This window comes from Mus musculus, chromosome 7 (genome assembly GCF_000001635.26).
Source record: "Mus musculus strain C57BL/6J chromosome 7, GRCm38.p6 C57BL/6J".
In the NCBI taxonomy this organism is placed as follows: Eukaryota; Metazoa; Chordata; class Mammalia; order Rodentia; family Muridae; genus Mus; species Mus musculus.
This window is the reverse complement of record NC_000073.6, coordinates 77,426,583-77,445,500: the sequence shown is the minus strand read 5'-3', so window position 1 is coordinate 77,445,500 and position 18,918 is coordinate 77,426,583.

The window sequence follows — 18,918 nt, the reverse complement described above, 5'->3', positions numbered from 1 at the left end:
TAGCAGCAGGGCAGTGACATTCAGCCATGTGGTGGTGACAATTGCTCAGATGCCTTGAGTTTTATCTCTGTTCATCTCAGCAAATTCCCTAGTCTGAGTTTAGGGACAAGCATGTGTGTCCACACAGGCAAGTCGTTAGAGCCCTCAGATTTATTTGACTTATATTTCTCCATCATTGGTATAGTAATAACTAAATTCATGTATGTGGTTTCGGGGGAGGGGGCAGCAGACTGCCGAGGGTGGTGGCAGTCAACACAAGAATCCGTTGTCACAGGCAGCCTAAACGACTCCTTTATACCTCACACACTAAGTTACTCATCAGAATTTGGGGTATCACACACTCTTTACCTTGCTACCCAAAGCCTGTCTATTGCTTGTTTTTGGCAAACCTCTGTCACTTTGTAGAGTTCTCTGCCAGAATGCTTTCTTTTTTTAATATTTATTTTTGCTTTCTTGTTTTCTTTTTGAATATGTATTTTTTTTGTTTTTTGAGGAATGTGTGTGTGTCTTTGTGTGTGTGTGTTTGTCTGTGTGTATGTGTGTGTGTGTGTGTGTGTGTGTGTGTGTGTGTGTGTGTGTGTGTGTATGATATGTGTGGCTATCCAAAGGAAGCTTTCAGGTCCACTAGAGATGATGAATATTCAAGCCATTACTTGTAAGCACATAACATGATATCAGGGAAGCTAACTAAGGTCCACTGGAAGATCAGCAAGAACTCTTAGCTGCTGAGCCATCTCTCCAACTCACTATTCCCTTTTGTGAAGTTTTATCTGAATGGCAATCATTCCTGGAATATGCCTTTTATACTTTCTGTGCACCTGAGTTCTCAAGCCATTCAGTCTATTCTGTCCTTCCTTCTAGTAAGATTTGGGATGGTCTCATCCTGAGAGACTAAGGTCTAATGTTTGGAAATGACTTCTCTACTATGCAAATGTTTGTTTTATGAGTGTGGTTACCCTTACAAGAATATAGAGAATTTATTTGGACAAGTGACCCTTATAGTCTCAGAAGACTTAGATGGGCATTTCTGTTTCATATGGCTCACAAAGAATAGCATGATGAGGAGTACACAATACCCCTCTGTCTCTGTATCATTCTCTCCCTACCTCTCTTTTTGTGTCTCTGTCTGTCTCTGTTATTTATTTCTTTCGAGTGTGCGCGTGCGCGTGTGCGCGTGCATGTGTGTGTGTGTTTAATGAGTGAATTAAAAGGAAAGAGAGGGGATCTAATACCCCTTTCCCTATAGCCAGTTACTAAGATTTATTTACATCCTTGTCAGCAATCCTCCTTGGATTCCTAAGAATGCTAGTTATTGATAATTCCAGATATGATGGCAGTCTTAGCCTGCCTTCTTTCCAACTCCAGCCAGGACTTCCTCCAGCGATCTCTCTCAGACGAGCCATTTGCTGACAGGGAGTGTTTGCATTCCTGTCAATTATACCTTATATTAGTTTGTGGGTTCCACTTGCATGTGTACTTCAGTGAGATGAGTTGCTCTAGAGCAGAGTAATTTTCTTGCAACTGTGATCCTTCAGAAGGGTATTTGCTGTCATACAGAATTTCCTCTTCCCCAATATCGGTGTTATTTCTACCTTTAGTAAGGGCCTCCTCAGATGTAGATTAGGACAAATATAGAATAACATACATGCCTAGAACCTTATCACTACCTTGCAGAATTTATGCTGTAACATATTTATTCAGCAACTTTCCCAGATCTCTTGGGATAGATCTGTAACAATGACTGCATCATCTCAGGAATGGAAGTTGGAATAAAGTAGACATGGAGCTACTATAGTCTATGGAACTTCAAAACCCATGTGCTAAAATACCAACTACAAATGCAATGATGTTAAGAGGTGGACCATTGGGCGGTAATGATGTGGATGGATCATCAGTGAGGTTAGTGCTCTTATACAAGCAGACATCAGAGAGCTAGCTGGCTTGCTTGAGTCTATGTGAAGGCACATCAAGGCTAAATAAAAGAGAGGTAGCATGAGAAGGAGAAGGAGACTTACTGGAACCCAGTCATGCTGGTGCCATGATGCTAGACTTTTAGTCTTCAGAACTATGAGGAATATGTATTTGTTACTGGCACTTAGGTTAATTTTGTTATACCAGCCTGGGCTAAGACAGCCTACTTGCATGTGGACACTGGCACTCTACGATGTGAATTTCTGGATGTGTTGTTCACATGCAGCCTTAAGTATTTAGCTTTTAGCTGGTGCCTAAGTTAAGAAATTAAATGTCATCAAATCATACACAGAAATTGCTTTCCTTTTAGTCACCTTTAATCCTTATGATTTTAACAAAGAGAAAGACTTGGTTTTATGGGGTCTTTAATAACCTTGGCAGTTGACTGACATTTCCTTTTAACAACAGAAAAAGTAATGTAGGAGTGTGTTGCCTTCAAGATCAGTACTATCTGTACAGAATTTAACAATAATGGCTTATGTTCACACTATTGACTTAGATGTTTCGGTGTGCAGAAGATAGATTTGGCTTTCCACTGATGTACTATTGTAGAAGCTAACAGTTCTTGAATGCTTATCTCACTCAAGGCACTGTTTATTTACCATGTTTTAGATAATCTCCATGGCAACCCTATTATCTGAGTGCTAATATTGTTCATTTTAAGAGGAATAAAATGAAACAAACAAAAGGAAAGTTACTCAAGATCACAAGGCTAAAAACTGGTAGGCACCAGATTTTAACCTTGAATAGGCACTTAGTAGTAATTCTGTCTGTGCCTTGGTATGGCATGATCTTCTTGGCTTAAGCACTGACTGGACTGTGGTGACAACAAATGAAGAAACTACAGACACACATACAGATAAGCTAGGATAGGGTGGGTAGTGTGCTCTGTAGAGACATACCATCAACACCAGAAGCTCAGAAAATTTATTTTGTATCTGTGAATTGAAGGAGAGGATTCATTTGACATGGCTGAACAATGAGAGCTATTTATTAAATATGACTGAACAAGGAGGCAGATTTGGCTAATCTCTGTATGTGGTCTCTAGAAGACCAGTTTCATGCTACAGCGATCTGAGAGGAGGAAGCTCTAGTGGCTAGTTTCTCTATACACTGGGCAATCCTGGTACTTGGAGCAGAAGAAGGCTTTGTCCTGTTTTTGAGCCACATCAGGGAAGGCTTTGCCATTTCCTTGGATCTGAGACATTTAGTTTCTGGCATGGCTGTTCTCATATCAACAATAAACATTCACTCAGGGTTTCCTCCACTCTTCATAGAGGGCTAGTAGCTAGATTTTTAAGTATTAAGACAAATAAAAGAATTGTACAATAGCATGGTTATAATAATGAACAGCACAAAGGTAGGACATTAGTGTGATTCAATGCTCAGAAAAGAGCCATCTAATAATAATTAGCAAGATCCCTTTTCTCCAGATAGTGAGAATCAAGACAAAGTGGTATTTAAGTATGTATTGGATGGACAGAGTCCCATCCTGTTGTTGCAAAGTATCACCAAATAGACAGCCATTCAGAGCTCTTTATGGAAAGCTGAAGTTTATAGATGCTTAAGAAAACTAGATTTGACTACAAATTATAATTGTCTACCAGCAATTTAAAGAATTTTATGAATTTGCAGCGGGGGTGGTGTGGGTATATATTCCTGTTGGTGCATGTACAGAGAGATCTATGCACACATGCATGTGGACACCAGAGGTCAGCCTTGGGTATGATTCTTGAGTTATGTGTCTTGGTTTTGAGTGTTTCATTATATTTATTTGTCTGTGCACATTGGTGCTCGCATGCAGGCACTATAAAAGATCATTTGTGGTGGTCAGAGGACAATGTGTATGTATATGAGTCAGCTTCTTCCATTATGTGGATCTCATGGAGCAATCTCAGACTATAAGGTTTAAGTCAAGTGATTTTTACCTGCTGAGCAATCTCACCGCCTCCACACTTCTCTTTGGGACAGAGTTTCTCTTTGCTTTTAGCTAGCCATGTAGGCTATGCTGTTTGGCTAGCCAATCACAGAGATTGCTGGAATTATAATAAAGCATCTCCATACATTTCTTTTGGATTCTCATGGATCCTGGCAGCGTTCATACTTACCAATTGAGATGTTTCCTGGGTAACTGAGTACTTCTTGATCTGTCTTAATTTTCAAATATGAGGCACATAAACTGCAGATTAGATTAGTTGTGATTGAATAAGGGGATATATATGGTATATAGTAGAGGGCTTGTCCTTTATGAGTTTCTGCAAAATGTCTGCTTCTTAGAACATTTGATTTTTTTTCTTATGTCAGATGGTGCAATTCTCTAAGAGATACTGGTATAGTTAGATTCACAGAGTCACAACTATCTAAGAATTAAAAATTTCAAATATATATATATATATATATATATATATATATATATATATATATATATACTATTCAATATTAAACTTCTAATAAAGTTCTAGATTATTTTCTACCCCCACTGCATTTCCTATAGTACACTCCAAATACATTTGTTTAGGAGATGTGAGTATTAGGGATTTTAAGGATATGCATGAAGTATAACCATTGCAGGACAGCAAGAGCAATATTCTCACCCACCATGTAAACATATAATATTACAAAGGCTCAAGACCACCAGGGAAAATGCCAAAACAAAACAAGACAGTATATATATATATATTTTTTTTTCTTCATTCTTATAATAAAGTCTATTCATAAGATTGGCCTGAGGCTCCTAGAACTGGGAATATGGAATGTGAAATAGCCATCTCCTGTAACCAGGCAAGACTTCCAATGAAGGAATGAAGATACCAACTCAACTTCAAAATCTTTGATGAAAAATTTATTCTGTATACAAGATGTGCATAGCAAAAGATGGAGCAGAAATTAAGCAAATTGCCAAGCAATGACTGAACAATGAGACTCATGCCTTGAGATGGAGCCCACGCCTGACACTATTAATGATATTCTCTTATACTTGCAGACAGGAACCTAGCATAACTGTACTCTGAGAGGCTTCACATAACTTCAGATGCAAACAGATACAGAGACACCACAGCTAAACATTAGACTGAGATTGGAGAATCTTGTGGAAGACGGGAAGGGAGGATTGACAGACCCAGAGGAGTAAAGAACTCTATAAGAAAACTTACAAGAAACAATGAACCTGAGCCCACAGAAGCTCACAGAGACTGATCCAACAACTCAAGAGTGTGCGTATGATGGAAGTAGGCTTCCTACATGTATGTAACAGATGTGCAGCTTGGTCTTCATGTGGGACCCTTAACAACTGAGCAAACAGGAGAGGATGTATCTGACTCCATTGCATGCCTTTGGACCCCTTTTCCCTAACTAGGCTGCCTTGTCTAAGCTCAATAGGAGAAGTGTCCCTAGTCCTATAGCAACTTGATATGCCATGGAAGCTTGATATCCATGGAAGGGCTCCCTTTCTCTGAGAAGAAAGGGTGTTGGCAGAGGTGGGATGACAGGGAGGGACTGGGGGTATAGGGCAGAGGGAAGCTGTGAACAGGATGTAAAGCAAATAAATACATTTTTAAAAGTTGGTCTATGGGAAAATAAGATGATATTTGATGTTTAAAGTGTGTTCTGTCAAGCCTGTTGGCCTGAGTTCAATCATTTGAAGCTAGATTATTGAAGGGAACAACTCATTCCTACAAATTGTCCCCAGACACTCCTTATCCCAGAAAAAAACATGGCACATGCATCCACCCACACACACCCACACAGACACAATAAATAAAAATAATAAAACTTTTAAATAAAAATCTGCTTTTTATCATTTCAAGTGAATGCTGAGCAATAAAATATTAGTATTTATTTGCTCAGAAAATAGAGGGTTTTTTCTTCCCCGGAACTTAGTTTTGTTACAAAGCAAAACCTCACTGTAATGAGTTGCCTCAGTGGGAATTGGATTGGGTTCTTATTATTCAATTCCTATTGCTATCCCTAATGTTTGTCAAAATGTAATATTTCCTGAATAGATAAATACTTTAATGATTGAATTCTGACTAAGTCAGTTTGCTTCTGGCAACCTCTTTCTCCACAAGGTACTCTGTTGGACTTTCCTAATTCCCCATAGGCATTCTATATGCTGACATAAATTTCTTCCACCTTGTCCTTAAGGCCTCTTTAAGGGAATGTGTTTTGATTTACAATGTTCAAGTCTAACATGAACGAACCACTTAATAAATGTTTGTAGAATATATTTTAATGTGCCTTTTTTTTTTCCTGAAACAACTTTCTTCTATCTCGGGTCCATCACACATTAGGTGAGGTGGGAGCTCCTTCGTACCTATAGAACCTGCTAAAGTGACTATATAGTATAGGCAGAATATAAAATGATTGAGGGTCATTTTAATAAAACGTCAATTTTACCCTCTGGTTATTCTGCAATGGTTCTGTACGATTATATTAACTTTTTATCAGTTTATAAATAACCTTCAGTAAGTTCATACATTTTGTATCATGTGTCACAAGCATTTGGCTTTGACTTAAAAAACACTGGTTGTGTTGATTAAAATCCAGTCAAGGACTCTTCCTCAGGCCAAGTTCAAATCTACATTTCTCATAATAACAAAGTTGGTCTTGTACACTTTTTTCCTTAATTTAAAAATGTTTTATATGAGTAGATCATGGATTTACGCTCAACTAAATTTGTACATAAAGAATAAAATACCTTATTCTGAATTTATTATCTGGTGGAAAAGGTCCTGGGGACAAGGGTGATGGTGGGAAGAAGGAAAAGTCAGCCAAAGGGAACTAACTTAATGCCACACACATCTCTCTATGGGACTCTATATATGTTGATGCTTAAAATCCTATGACCACATGGTAAGGCCTCTGTTATAAACCATTACACATATGAAAAGGTCATGCTTCAAAAGTTGTTTGGATCAGCCCAAGATTATGCAAAGATCTCAGTGATCAAGATTTAGGAATTCTGTAGCATTCTTAAAGTAAAAGATATTTTTCCCAGGAGGAACTGAAGATGGCCAGGCAGGGGTAAATTACTCTGATGCACTGTCTTCTCAGAGAATGAATTAGGCAGAGGACATTGCCCATGACTATCCCTAGAAATGCACCTCATTATTTGAAAATGAAATAAAACAAAACAAAAGCCCCAAGCATGTCAGCTTTCATCTGTTTTCCATGAGACCTGAGGTCCTTGGGATATTATGAAAATAGGAACACTGGAGAAGGTCATTGTGTTTGAGATGTAATTCCTGTTTTTCTTTTTTACGGTAGTTTACTGTTTTCTGGTTTGCTGTGACTTGGTAAAATTGGTACAAAATGTGTAAAAATTTTACTGAAATGGCAAACATTAAATAACTTATAATAAACACACATTTAAGTTTCCCTAGTGTTTCCATTTGTGCTTGTGTGTAAGTACACAGCCTTCTTCATAGTTGCCACTGTTTTCATTTCCTGTCCTCAATTACCATTGCCTCTCATTGCTGCATACTATGTAGACAGAGTGGACTCTGAAAGCAGGACTTATATCCTGTTTGACGCTTTTACTCTTTATAACAGTGAGTGATAAAATTCCCCTTAATCTCTGTGAAACCATCATCAAAAAGGACCATATAAACGACCCTCAGCTATTATCCGCAGCTTTATGCTATTCCCTCGGCCTATCCTTCCTTTGGACCCTGAGTAGTCACTTATCTACTCCTATTACTATACATTGATTCAAATATTTAAAGTCTCATATAAATGAGTATATACATTTTCCATTTATTGGTTGGCTTTTCCCAACCAATTATTAGCAAATTATTTTCTAATTTTTCTATATGGTTGGGGTATGAAATATGTTTCATGCATCAAAACCTTAGGGCTTTACTATGCTAGATAGGTACTCTACTACTGAATTATATCCATGGCCTACTTGCCTTATTGTGCATTATTTTTGAAGGTATTTTACTCTCTTCTTTATTTGCTATCATACTATATTTTTTGGCATGATACATGAAACTATTCTGAGTACTGTGAACATTTGATTACAAATATGTGAACCAATGTGTTCCAATCTCTTGGTTACTTGTGGTTGAGTAAATTGATCAGTGATAGATACATTATTCATCCCTAAACGTAATTGCATTGCTGGAGGCTGTAATTTTGAAGATCAGATGTCCAGATGAGTTATTCCTTCTAAACACCACTAGGAGAATCCACCCCAAGTCCACCCCTGTCTTTTAGTGGTTTGCTACCAATCAATCCAGAAAGATTTGTGTTCTCCTTGATCTATGCACATGCATGTGTCATTCTAAAAGGACATTACTGTACTGGTGGCAGATCGAAAGCTCACCCATGTGTAATATGTGAGATTAACTTTACCAGAAACTGCAGTCATTTTCAAAAATGACTGTACTATTTTGTTCTCTACCAACAGTAAGACTTTTCATCCCTCACATCTTTGCCAAGTTAATATTTAGCATAGTTCATTTTAAAAACCATTATCCCATCTAAAAGCATGTATTGAGACTGTGCTCTGGATTCATTTGCAATGCTCTACAGCAGTGGTTCTCAACCTTCTTAGTGCTACAGCCCTTTAAAACAGTTCCTCATGTTATAGTGACTCCCAAACTTATTTTTTTTTCACTGCTACTTCATAACTATAATTTTGCTACTGCTAGGAATCATGATGTAAATATTTTTGGAGATAGGAGTTGTCAAAGGGTTCATTACTCTTTAGAATCTAAAGATTAACTATATTAGGAATGTTTTTAAATACTTATTTGCCATCATATCTTATTTTGGACATTTTTTCAATTTTCTGTACTTGTTATTTTTTTCTTATCAATAACATCATTATTTACATACCTTAGATACAAAATGTTTATTCTGAAATTATTTATAATCTTATATATTACTCCAGAATGAGATTGAAAAATAATTTTCCTCATTTTATGGTTTGTAAATTTTGTTAACAGGGGCTTTTTATGAGTAAAAGCTGTTACATTTGATGAATGCTGATTTACCCCTTATCTTAGTGGTCTTTGGGTGCTATAACACTATAGTTTAGATTGGGTGGTCTGTAAGCATCTCAGACTCTGGGAGACTGAAAGTTAAAGATCAATGTTCCAGGAGGTTTGGAAACTAGTGAGAGCTCTCTATCTTCATCTGTTCTCTTCCTCTTTGGTCATGTGGTCAGTTAAGTTTTGGGAAATCTATTTGATGAAGGAAGGAAGAGGGAGAGTGTTTAAGTGTCTTTTCTTACAAGAATACATGTTGAATTGAATCAGAGTCTAGTCATCCCAGATTCAGTATACTTCAATGCCTTTCTTAGTTATATGTCTCTAAAGACTGTGTTAAAGGATTATTTGATATATGCTTTTGGGGATGGGGAATCAGACCTTTAGTTTACAAAACCTTTTTTATTTTCAGTCCTATCACTCATTCCTTTAATGGCTTCCTTAAGAAGTCATTATTAAAACCAAGGTCTCAGCTCCAAACTTGGACCATCTAGAGACTGCTACACCTGGGGATCCATCCCATAATCAGCCTCCAAATGCAGAGACCATTGCATACGCCAGCAAGATTTTGCTAAAAGGACCCTGATATAGCTGTCTCTTGTGAGGCTATGTTGGTGCCTGGCAAAAACAGAAGTGGATGCTCACAGTCAGCTATTGGATGGAACACAGGACCCCCAATGGAGGAGCTAGAGAAAGTACCCAAGGAGCTGAAGGGGTGTGCAATCCTATAGGTGGAACAACAATATGAACTAACCAGTACCCCCAGAGCTTGTGTTTCTAGCTGCATATGTAGAAGATGGCCTAGTCGGCCATCATTGGGACTAGAAGTCCCTTGGTCTTGCAAACTTTATATGCCTCAGTACAGGGGAACGCCAGGGCCAAGAAGTGGGAGTGTGTGGGTAAGGGAGCAGGGCAGGGGGAAGGTATGGGGGACTTTCAGGATAGCATTTGAAATGTAAATGAAGAAAATACCTAATAAAAAATTGTAAAAAAAAAAAAAAAAAAACAATGGATATCACAGTTTATGCACCACTGTGGTAGGGTGTGTCATGGGGTTGTTCACATAAGGACAGCAAAGAAGCAGATCAACAGTGAACTGGCTTTTCCCTTTATCTCTTCTCTTCTATTTGGAGTCCCACCCTGAGGGATGGCATGACCCACACTTTTCCATCCTCAAGTCAATCCTCTTTTAAACCAGTTTCACAAGACATACACAGAGTTGTGTTTCCTGAGTCTTCTGGGCATGTTTCCAGCCAATAAACAGTCAAAAATTGTAAATTCCTTTTATTATCTATGTCTTCATTTAGTATTTTTATTACTTTAGTTTTATCATCATCATACTCGTTTCAGTCCATCTGTATCATGTGCTCTTGTCCTTTTTTGGCTTTATTTTCAAGGCTGGGTTCATCATTATGCTGAATTGCCTTGCTCATCACTTGCTCTAACTCAGCACTGCCATCCCAGTGATTGCTTTAAGGTGGTATAGAGCTTTAATGTATAATTAGCTGCTTTTAAATGATATTTACTACTTAATCTATAGTAAAATAGCCTTAATAGTACACTTTCAATTCTTCTTTCCTGGCCTTGGGCATTATTAGAAAGCACTTACAAACTAGTATAAATTTGATAATACATTTTTATTTAAACAGCCAATTTTCTTATAAACATCCTTTAAAAGGTATTACACATATAGTTACCATTTCCTGTGCTTTGTACTCAAATAGTCTCAGATGTCTTATGGCATTATTTATTCTCTGCCTTCCTTCAGCATGGCTTAGATTAGGAGGCTGTTGATACCAAATTCTTTCAGACTTGCATACCTGATTGTTTATTTGCATTCACTTTGGAAAATATTTGTATTGGTTAGAAAATTCTGGGCTAGGAGATAATGATTTTTGTATTACTTAATTGCTGCTTTGATCTTTATTTCTTTAAACTTTATTTTTTGTATGTATTTGTATATTTTGCCTGAATGTATGTATGTGTCCCATATCTGTGCCTCTTGCCAATGATGGCCAGAAGAGGTCATTGGATAGCCTGCAACTTGAGTTGCAGAAAGTGGTGGTTGCTAGGTTCAAACCTCAGTCCTCTGGAAGAGCAGCCATTGGTCTAAACCACTGAACCATCTCTCCAGCTCCAGCCCCAGTCCTCTTGGGTTTTTTTGTTTGTTTGTTGGATTTTTTTTTCCTTATAAGACACTGAGTGTCATCTTTGTCTTTATTTCCATATGAATAATCCCCGCCTTCCCTGGCCTGATGCTCCTTTCCCCTATGTCATCTTCTCTGAGTCACTGGTCACTGGTGCATGTGTGCTTGTCCTTTTCTTCCTCATCCTCTAGCTGCTGAACTCCTTTTGTTGGTTTAAAATATTAAATAATTTTTTTTACACTTCAGATTATATTCCCCTCCTAGTCCACCCTCTGACTATTCCGCATCCCATACCTCCTCCCCACACTGCTGTCTCCATGAGGATGTCCCCACCACTACTTCCCACCCCATCAGACCTCTAAACTCCCTGGGGCTTCCAGTCTCTAGAGGGTTAGGTTCATCTTCCCTGACTGAACCCAGTCCTCTGCTGAATATGTGTTAGGGGCCTCATATCAGACATGTGTATGCTGCCATGTTGGTGGTCTAGTGTCGGAGAAATCTTGGAGGGTCTAGGTTAATTGAGACTGCTGGTCCTCCTACAGGGTTGTCTGCTTCCTTAGCTTCTTCCAGCTTTTTCCTAATTCACCCCCATGGGTCAGCAGCTTCTGTCTGTTGGTTGGGTGCAAATAACTGCATCTGACTCTTTCAGCTGCTTGTTGAGTCTTTCCCAGGGCAGTCATGATAGGTCTCATTTTTGTGATCGCTCTATACCCTCAGTAAATAGTGTCAGACCTTGGGTCCCCCCATTGAGCTGGATCCCACTTTGGGCTTGTCACTGGACCTCCTTTTCCTCAAATTCTTTTCCATTTTTGTCCCTGCAGTTCTTTCAGACAGGAATAATTATGGGTCAGTGGGATGACAAACCAATCCTTCATTTGATGCCCTCCCTGTCTTTCTGCTGAAGGTGGTCTCTACAAGTTCCCTCTCCCCACTGTAGGGCATTTAATCTAAGGTCCCTCCCTTTGAGTCTTGGGAGTCTCTCACTACCCAGGTCTCTGGTACATTCTGGAGGTTCTCCCCACAGTGTACCTCCCAAGGTATGATATTTTCTAGTTCCAACCATTTACTTGAGAAATTCATAATATCCTTGCTTTTAATGGCTGAGTAATATCCTATTGTGTAAATAAGTGACATTTTCTTCATCCATTCTTCAGTTTAGGGACACCTAGATTGTTTCCACTTTCTATCTATTACAAATAATGCTGCTATGAATGTTGTTGAGTAAGTGTCCTTGAGAGATGGTGGAACATCTTTTGGGTATATACCCAGGAGTTGTATAGCTGAATCTTGAGATAAAGAGATTCCTAATTTTTGAGAAACCATGAAATTAATTTCCAAAAGGCATGTACAAATTTTTAATCACATTAGCAGTGGAGGAGTGTTCCCCTTGCTCCACAACCTTGCCAGCAGGTGATGTCCATTGAGTTTTTTATCTTAGCCATTCTGATGGATATAAGGTGGAATTTCCAAGTTGTTTTAATTTGCATTTCCCAGATGACTAAGGACTATGAACATGTCTTTTGGTGGTTCTCAGCTATTCAAGATTCCTCTACTGAGAATTTTCTTTTTAACTCTATACCCCACTCTTCAATTGGGTTATTTGGTTTGTTGGTATCTAACTTCCTGAGTTCTATATATATTTTGGATATTAGCCCTCTGTCAGATGTAGGACTGTTGAAGATGCTTTTCTAATCTGTAGGCTGTTGTTTTATCCTACTGACAGTGTCATTTGACATACAGAAGCTTTCAGTTTTATGCGGGTCCCACTTATTAATTGTTGAGCTTAGTGCCTGAGCCACTGGTGTTCTGCTCAGAAAGGTGTCTCCTGTACCAATGACGTCAAGGCTATTCCCCACCTTCTTTTCTATTAGATTTAGCCTCTTGTTTTATGTTGATGTCTTTACAGATGTTGAAAGAACAATTTTCAATTTCATATGGAAAAATAAAAAAAAAAACTCAGGAAACAATCTTAAACAATAAGAGAAATTGTGGACGCCTCCCTAGCCCTGACATCAAGCTGTTATACAAATTTTATATTTACAAATTTAAGTACAAATTTTTAGTTTATCCTGGATTGCAGTTAAGTTTCTTAGAAGTATCTCTCCCCTCCTAAATCTTCTTCTTACAGTTCTTTTGGTTTATCCAGAAAAAATACTCCAGGGTTAAATATTTCCTTCTATTGGTGAAATACAATTTTCTGTAATAAAAATGCATGGTATTGTGTAGAAACCAATAGACAGGTTGATCAATGAAACTGAATTGAGGATCCTAGAAGTAAACCCACACACCTACAGTTACTTGTCTTTTGACAAAGAAGCCAAAACCGTATATAGGAAAAGGGATAACTTCTTTGACAAATGGTACTGGTCTAACTGGATGTCTCCACGTAGAAGAATTCAAAGGGATCCACATTTATCACACTGCACCACATTCAAGTTGAAGGTACTTTCTAATTGGACCATTTTTGTTTCTATGTAAAATACTTTGGTAAAAGTTGTTAACATAACCTATATTTTAATCTTAAATTTTGGGTTCTGATGACTGGAACACATTCATTCCGATGTCTGTACTTAGTGACAGCACTGACTTTTAGTAGGCTGATTTACATTTTTCTTCATGCTATTTTGTAAGTATTTGAGTTCATGTAAGACAGTTTGAATGTAGACTTACTCTAGTCAGACTACTAGGCTTTTTGAAAATCATTTAGGATCTTCCTGAAATGCAGCTATATTTCTTAGAATTAGTTCTTCTGTTCTAGATCTTGTAGTTAGAATGTGTGTGTGTGTGTGTGTGTGTGTGTGTATCCAGAAAAAGTTTTACTCCCGGGTTAAATATTTCTCTCTATGAATGAAATACACTTTTCAGTATTCCAATACTTCAAATAAAATGAGGCTTTCCTGCTGGGCTTTTGACACCACATGGTAGTTTTGTTCATGGGTGAGCACTAGGTACAAATCCTCCCATTACAGTCACCATTCAGTATCCACTGGACTATGGTTCCAAGACACCAATCCACCTTTTACTGGCTACCCAGACCTATTCCTGCTCTCTTGTCTTGAATAAGGCTATATGGTATTTGCATGTAGCCCAAGAACATCTGTACATCTTCTTGGAAACTTCAAACCATCTTTAGGTTTCTGATCACACCTTAAATAACATAAATACTAGATAAACAGCTGATATGTTGAGTGGTTCATCTATTTTGTTTCAAGCCTAATGATTTGAAACTCATGATCACCCATATACATCTCCAGATTTTCTTGATTTGTCTCAGGTAACAAGGAACTGCTGGAACTGGAAAGAGGTGACATTGTCCTAATTATTTTCTTTTTCTGGTGTTTGTACATGCTATGAGCTTTAGCTGAACTATTATTTCAGTCTGAAGTATTAGAGTACATATTTAAAATTGTTATGGTGTAATTTATTTTTGTAGGAAATCTCCCAAATCAACTTTCCTTGTTGTTTTAATGCACCCTAGACTGACTTTGTTTAATACTCATTAACAATGAAAACAGTTGCCAGATCTTTTTTAAAGTTATTATTTTTATTAGCTATTTTATTTATTTACATTTCAAATGTTGTCCTCCTTCCTGGTCTCTCCTTTGCAATTCCCCCACCCCATCCTCCCTCCTTTTTGTCTCTAAGAAGGTGCACTTCCACCCATCCACTCTCTGCTCACTCCTCTAGCATCCTCTTAAATGAGGCAGCAAGCCTCCACAGGAACAAGTACCTCCCCTCCCATTGATGCCAGATAAGAAAACACAGGGACAAAAAAAAAAAAAAAAAAAAGACTGAAGGAAAGGACAGACATAGACTACCCCACCTTGGGATCCATCCCATTCTCAGACACCAAACCCCTACACTATTTCTGATACCAAGAAGTGCTTGCTAGCAGGAGCCTAGTATGGCTGTCCTCTGAGAGATTCTGCCAGTACTCAAATAAGACAAATTCAGGTACTCACAACCAATCACTGGACTGAGGTGGGGGATCCCAATGGAAGATTTAGGGGAAGGATTGAAGAAGCTGAAGGGGATTTCATCCCTATAGGAAGACCAACAATATCAACTAACTGAACCCTACAGAGATCCCAGGGTCTAAACCAGCAACCAAAGAGTATATATGGGTGGGTTCATGGGTCCTGTTACATATGTAGCTATTAATTTTCCTTTCAATATTCCTTTCACCGTGTCCCATAAGTTTGAGTATGATGTGCCTAAATTTCATTAAATTCTAGAATGTCTTTAATTTCTTCCTTTATTTCTTCCCTGACCAAGTTATTCAATTTCCATGAGTACGTGGGATTTTTGTTGTTTTTGTAGTTATTGAAGATCAGCCTTATTCTGTGGTAATCTAATAGAATTCATGGGATTATTTCTATCTTCTTGTATTTGTTGAAGCTTGTTTTGTGTCCAGTTATATGGCCAATTTTATGGAGGATACCACAAAGTGGTGAGTAGAAGTTATATTCTTTTTTTAGGGTTAAATGTTCTGTAGATATTTGTTAAATCGGTTTCGTTCATAACTTCTTTTTTTCCCCATTTTTTATTAGGTATTTAGCTCATTTACATTTCCAATGCTATACCAAAAGTCCCCCATACCCACCCACCCCCATTCCCCTACCCACCCACTCCCCCCTTTTTGGCCCTGGCGTTCCCCTGTACTGGGGCATATAAATTTTGCGTGTCCAATGGGCCTCTCTTTCCAGTGATGGCCGACTAGGCCATCTTTTGATACATATGCAGCTAGAGTCAAGAGCTCCGGGGTACTGGTTAGTTCATAATGTTGTTCCACCTATAGGGTTGCAGATTCCTTTAGCTCCTTGGGTACTTTCTCTAGCTCCTCCGTTGGGAGCCCTGTGATCCATCCATTAGCTGACTGTGAGCATCCACTTCTGTGTTTGCTAGGCCCCAGCATAGTCTCACAAGAGACAGCTACATCTGGATCCTTTCGATAAAATCTTGCTAGTGTATGCAATGGTGTCAGTGTTTGGATGCTGATTATGGGGTGGATCCCTGGATATGGCAGTCTCTACATGGTCCATCCTTTCATCTCAGCTCCAAACTTTGTCTCTGTAACTCCTTCCATGGTCGTTCATAACTTCTTTAGTTTCACAGTGTCTCTGTTTAGTTTCTGTTTCCATGATCTATCCATTGGTAATAGTGGGATGTTGAAATCTCCCACTATAATTGTGTGAGGTGCAATATGTGTTTTGAGCTTCAGTAACATTTCTTTTACAAATGTGGGTGCCCTTGCATTCAGGGTATAGATATTCAGAATTGAGAGTTCCTCTTGGTGGATTTTTCTTTTGATGAGTGGGAATGTTCTTCTCCATCTCTTTTGATACTTTTGGTTGAAAGCCTATTTTATTGGATAGAAGAAAAGCTAGTCCAGTTTGTTTCTTGAGACCATTTGCTTGAAAACTGTTTTCTAGCCTTTTAGTCTGAAGTAGTGTCTGTCCTTGTAACTGAGCTGTGTTTCCTGTATGCAGCACAATGTTGGATCCAATTTAGCTAATCAGTTAGACTATGTCTTTTTATTGGGGAATTTAGTTCATTGATACTGACAGATATTAAAGACCAATGATGGTTGCTTCCTGTTATTTTGTTAGAGGTAGAATTATGTTTGTGTGGTTCTTTTGAGCTTGTAGTGAGATTAATTTCTTGTATATTCTTGGGTAGTTTCCCTCCTTGTGTTGGAGTTTTCTTTTTATTATTCTTTGTAGAGCTGGATTGATGGAAAGACATTGTTTACATTTCGTTTTGTTGTGGGATATCTTGGTTTCTCCATCTGATTATCTTTGGTGTTAACTGGCCTTGTTCTCTCTGACTGGAGACTGTCCCTCCTATAAGCCTGGATATTATGAACCTCCTGGGAGTCAAACTGTCTCTGGGTGTGAGAGGGTGTCTGGAGCACAGGTTCTGTCTGTTTGAAGCAGAGTTGCAGACCTGAAGGATGGTATGTCTCCTGCATGGTGAATAGGTCCTCCCTCTGCTGGGCCCCATGGGGTTCTCAGTTAGGCCAAGATTGGGAGTGGATGGAGTGTCTTATCTGCTAGCCTCATTATGATGGACTTCCTGTGATTAAAGCTGGTTTTGAGTATGGGAGGCAGGTCTAGAGTGTCAGATCTGCCCTGGGCAGTGTTGCTGGCTGGAAGGATGATGTTCTATTGCCAGCTCTTAACAGCTTCAACTTTTCTACACTGCAAGCATTCTGAAGGTATCATGGCAACAAGTTTATTTCTACTATTATACTTTCTAGCATTTGCACTAAAGATTTGCATACATTTTCAGTACTTTAGAAGCTATGACTCTTAGTTGTTTTCAGCCAAGTAGTTGAACATATAGAAAAAAATTATAATTCCCAAAGACATTTTACATATATGAATATGGATTACTATGAGCTTATTTGTGTTCTTGTTTGCCATGATTATAGAATTGCCCCCTTGTATCCATTAGGGAATGATTCAGAGCCTTTCTGGTAGATAGCAAAATCTGAAGATGCTCAAGATCCTTACCAAAAAACCTAACTTGAATGCATCCTTATGTGTACATTAAATAATGTCAAATTCTATTTAAATACTTTTGATATATTGTGTGAGTAAACAGTAGTAAGAAAATACATATGAGCATGCTGGGATTCATTTAATAAACACATGCAAAGACAGTTTATGATCTGTCCTCAGACTTGCCAATGTCCCATCAAGCATGAGAAATAGTGTATGTCAAGGAGATTATCTCTTAAATTGTTGAAATCAATACTGACTAAAGAAGCTGTGGAGAGCTCCTGAGAAGAATGGAGTGGTCAATGATGACTATATTACTTTGTATATCACGGAAATCAGCAAGTCTGAAATCCAAGCCTGCTTCATATCAGTGGCTGAAGGAACCTTGCCAGGTTGCTCTTGTTATTTTTATGACAAGATGACAAAGGGAAGAAGGAGGGAGTCATCACTGAATGGCAGAAAAGAAGAAGCATATGAAAAATATCAGATCTCATTTGCATCAAATAATTTCAATGAAGAATTTAGCTTGTAAGTACTCATATATATCTGCCCAATGGCAGTAAGAAAGAACCATGAGGCTGAAAGATCTTCAAAATGAGGTTTGATACTCACGTTTATGGAAAAATGAACACATCTACCATCATGCTTTAATATCCATGTAACACAGATGCCTATGTGGTTGCCTCAGAAATAATTGTACAGAATAATCAATTGTTTATTGAGTATTACTCCAAGTGATGGGACAATTATATGCTAAAAGGCAGAGTGTATTTCTAAACTCAAAACATTTCTTGATATGATAGTATACATAAGAGACATCAAAAATTCTACCAGAGAACTCTGACAACTGAAAAATGTTTAAAAGAGTGGCTGGATATAAAATCAAGTCAAACAAATCAGTAGCCTTCTTTTATACAAAAACTAAATGCGCCAAGGAAGAAATTAGTCACAAATACTATAAAAATATGTTGGTGAAACTGTAACCAAGCAACTAAAAGAACTGTATGACAAGAACTTCAAGTCCCTGGAGAAAGAAATCCAAGAAGAACTGAGACGATGGAAAGATTGCTCATGCTCATGAATCAGTAGCATTAACATAGTAAAAATTGCCATCTTACCAAAAGAAATCTACAGATTCAATGCAATTCCCATCATATTTCTACTCAGTTCTTCACAGAAAAAGAAAGAGCAATTCTCAACTTTATCTGGAATTACAAAAAAACCCAGGATAGTGAAAACAATTCTAAACAGCAAAAGAACTCCTGCTGGACTCACCATTCCCAACCTCAAGTGGTACTACAGAGA